Below are 4,175 nucleotides of genomic sequence, written 5' to 3'. Positions count from 1 at the left end.
ATTGCGTATATTATTAGACCCCTGTGGAACGTCTTATATGCGGTAGTTTAATCGTCTCGATGAACTTCGATACTTTTATTTATTTCTTTTTATCTCTCTCTCTCTCTCTCTCTCTCTCTCTCTCTCTCTCTCTCTCTCTCTCTCTCTCTCTCTCTCTCTCTTTCTTTTTATTTTTTTCTAACCGTTCTATTAAAAGTACCGGAAAGATTTTGTTAGAATTTTAAGATCCCTTTAATTTATCGTGATTTTGTGTGTGTGTATATATATATGAGCTGTTTATTTTGAAAGTGGCATAAGTCACTTTTTTTTTATTGAAAAAGAAAAGATACCGTTCAGTTGTAATTAGTGTTGCCATTAACTCGATTTTTTTGAAAAAGTGACTTATGTCACTTTCAAAAAATGTATAAAATGAGATTGTTAAAAGATGGGAGGAAAGAAAAATTGAATTGAAAGTTACGCAGCGTGTTTTGTATTATTTTTACTTAATAAATAAGTCATTTGGTTTATTTTTCGTTTTTATTCCACAAGTTTTTGATTGATTAAATATTATTTAATTCTTTTTATTTTGTAATTATTTTTTATCAAGGTTGATTGATTAAATATTATTATTTGTTTCCTTGTTATTTTTGTATTCAAAGTTTATCGATTAAATGTACTTCACTTTTTTTGTGTTCAAAGTTTATTTGATTAAATATATTTATTATTTTGAGTAATAAAATATTTAGTATTTTTTTTTTTTTTCTTAAATTATTTTCCATCAAAATTGATTGTACAAGTAAAGTATTCTTTTAATTACTTTTTAATCATAGTTGAATGATTTAATTTTGCACATTTTTCCTTTTGTTCTCATTATTCTCGGAGTTGGTTTCTTTTTTCTTTTTTTATTAAAGATGAAGACTTTTCGATACACCTAATTAATATTTAACTTATTTTATAGTCTTTTTTCCTATTTACGAATAAATATATCGGGTTGATCGTTTAGATAGAAATTTTCAATTTTTTACGCGATCTTTATTATGAGAAAATAAATGTCCTCATCGCGTTCAAATCATCGAAAAGTGTAATTAAAATCACGTGATTATTCATTTTCACTTTTATATTGAGATCGAATATATAATAACATTGATACGAGTAAATTTAAATTTTCTGTTGCTTCGTATTTTCAATCTAAATTATGGAATACGGAAATTTTTAATATTTCACGTTTGATTTTGTTATAATTAAAAAAAAAAAAAAAAAAAAAAAAAAAAAAAAAAAAGAAAGAAGAAAAATTCTCTCAATTCTATGAATTACGATAAGTATTAACGAAAAAATAAAATTTATAAAATTCGATTTAAACGCGAATCTACTGTTTCGCATTTCGAAATGAAAATTACGAGTCACAAATTTTGAATTACCAAAACTCGACGATACTTATGTGTATCCTATAAATTTGAACACAAGCGATAAATATAACCAAAAATACAATAAAAGTCGTTACAATAGGTAATCTCGTAATTTCGTTAGAAAATTACGACCAACTAATTTCGCATTTCGATAAATTAATGAATACAAATATAATCATTTTCAAAATAAACGACCTAAGATTCCGTCAGTATTTTTCACGCGAAACATAATAAATGTTCTCGGAAAATGTCAAGATCAAGAGAAAATACGAGACTGGGATCTAATCCAACTTGTTAGATCTAAACCATTCATCCAAATACGAAAAAAACATCTTAGAAAATTCTTCTTCCTTTCATACGAATTACATTAAAAAATTATATAAATGTTTCTTTTTTTTTTTTTTTTTATTATTTTTCCGAGTTTTGTTAATTTTCCTTACCTCGTGATTCTCCAACGGCAAGATTAAAGTGCTCTTCATCGATTCTCTCATCCGGCACTGCCAAAACGTGTCTAATCGCTTTTTTTACACCCTCTTTTTTGTTTCCTATTTTCTTTTCTCTCACCCTTCCTTCGTCCTCCTTCTCTTCTCACAAATAATTAATCTCGCGACGTATTAGTCTTCGACAGTCGACAACCAACGAAAAATTAATCCAAACGATCAATTTAAAACAATTTTCTCCCCAACAAAAAAATGATTTTAATTTTTTAATTAACTACTATTACGCGGGAAATTTTTTGAAAATTATCAAATATTAATAATTGTCAATCGCGACGAAGATTTATTTACGATAAAAAAAATCCAACGAAATAAGAAAAGAAAGAAGAAAAAAAAACACTAAATTACGATTAACAATTCGTAATACTTGTTGACAAAAATACAAAATGACTTCTTAATGGAATAATTGAAAGAATTGTGAGGAAGCAGCTAGCTTTTATAAGGGATGAAAATTCTTCACAATTAAATGTAAAAAATAAGATAATCTTTTTTTTCCTTAAGAGCACTTAGAAGAGCATTCACGTTGGTGTCGATCGTACTACTATTGCGAGAGAACTCTGGATACGTCGAAAGAGATGAAAACAAGCATCGTTTCAGGTCCCTACCACACCAAACGTCTTTCCTTATTTGTTCTACCATGATATGACTACGTCACCAAACGTTAAACTTCTTAACATACTTGGAAGAAAATCATTCGATACTGATAGGTGGTTGCCTTCTCCTATGGTTTCTATTATCAAATTTGATTTGATTGAAAAAAAAAAAAAGCAACATTGAATCTATTCAAACTTACTACTAGTTTCGTACTTATAATCCAAAAATTATTGCTAAGTGTGTACACATAATTGTACTAACGATTATAACTAGACTAAATCAAACAAAATATAGGAATATTTATATTTTATGATATTTTTTATTTTATATATTAAAATATTATTCCTATTTTAAAGTATAATTTATAAAAATATAAAGAGTATATATAATACACAAATAATACGTAAGTGTATTAATTTATTATTGAAATTTGGAAAAAAAAAAGGTTTAGCATGGAACAAGCTCAATGGTTTGCATCAAGATGGCGACTGTGATACTGGAAAATTAAACAATTTGGAATGTGTAAGTGTATATTAACAGAAACTAATTGTGTAAGTAAATAAAAATATATAAATACAAAATTTTACTGAATTCTTTTTGTTTTCTTTTTGGTAAAATGATATTTATTTTATTTTTTGAAACACAGAAATAATTCGCAACGTACGATTTAATAATCTAAAATTAAATGTGATTGTATATACGTAATGAAAATGTTATTTAAGAAAACATTGATTAATTATTTGAACGAAAATAAATAGGTTACGTAAAAAAAATGTGATTTCATATTGGTCGAAGAGAACGGACGGCTGGTGGCACAACAAAAAAAATAGAAAACAAAAAATAACAAAAATAGCTGAGCACGAATAATAAAGCTGAAGATGAGAATGAGGATAAGGATGATGGTGATGGTGAGGTGGAGAAGGGTAACACGTGTTACTCACTATCATTACCAATAACCCAAAGGTCAATGAAGCCAACTACCGTTGTGTACGCGCGCACACACACACACACACGAAAGTATAAATATATCGTTAATTAGATAACAAAGATGTCTTATCTAAATTATTTTGGAAACATTTCCAAGAAAACAATCTAATATAATAAATTACATCATAAAATTCTAAAAAAAATTGTCCGACATTTCTGCTTCCTAATTTTGTCCGAAATAGAACACTTCGCATATGATACATAAATCTATTTATAATAATATTTAACGACAATTGTGATTATATATTTTTAATGAAAAACATTTATCACATTATATATCTAAATCTATAATATGTAATATCAAATGACGATTGTGTGATTATATGTTATTTATTTTTACATTTATTTTAATCGTCAAAATTAAAATCTCTTACTTTTTATATTTAAAAAAAAAGAAATAATTTATATATCATTATTTACGTTTTGATTTAAAATTTAAGAAGATTCATCAATGGAGGTAAATATGTCAGTAACGATACATCATATATCGGATTTTAATGAAATAAGTCAGCGAATAATTGAGTAATGCACGCGTGATCCATTTAGTTGCACGTGTACCAAACACGTGGAATCGGTGAAGGAAAACATTGATGTACACGTGTATTCGCTTAATCACTTAATACAAATACATTATTATCATTGCTAAGCATTATCATTATTATTATTATTATTATTATTATTATTATTGTAATAATCTCTACGGATAAATTCG

At 26.5% G+C, this 4,175-nt stretch overlaps 1 protein-coding gene across 1 annotated transcript in view; it reads right to left on the bottom strand.

Moving 5' to 3' along the window:
* The window catches only part of LOC106789565, a 10,215-nt gene extending 7,741 nt beyond the window's left edge, over positions 1 to 2,474 (bottom strand). Inside the window, exon 1 of the mRNA XM_014753892.1 lies at positions 1,826 to 2,474. The gene's annotated coding sequence lies outside the window, so the exon portion shown is untranslated. The remainder of the gene's footprint in view (positions 1 to 1,825) is intronic.
* Between the last annotated feature and the right edge of the window lie 1,701 nt (positions 2,475 to 4,175).

Source organism: Polistes canadensis, unplaced genomic scaffold, assembly GCF_001313835.1.
Source record: "Polistes canadensis isolate GaletaPanama2010 unplaced genomic scaffold, ASM131383v1 scaffold_190, whole genome shotgun sequence".
Taxonomy (NCBI): Eukaryota; Metazoa; Arthropoda; class Insecta; order Hymenoptera; family Vespidae; genus Polistes; species Polistes canadensis.
This window is presented reverse-complemented; position numbering and strand designations above follow the sequence as displayed.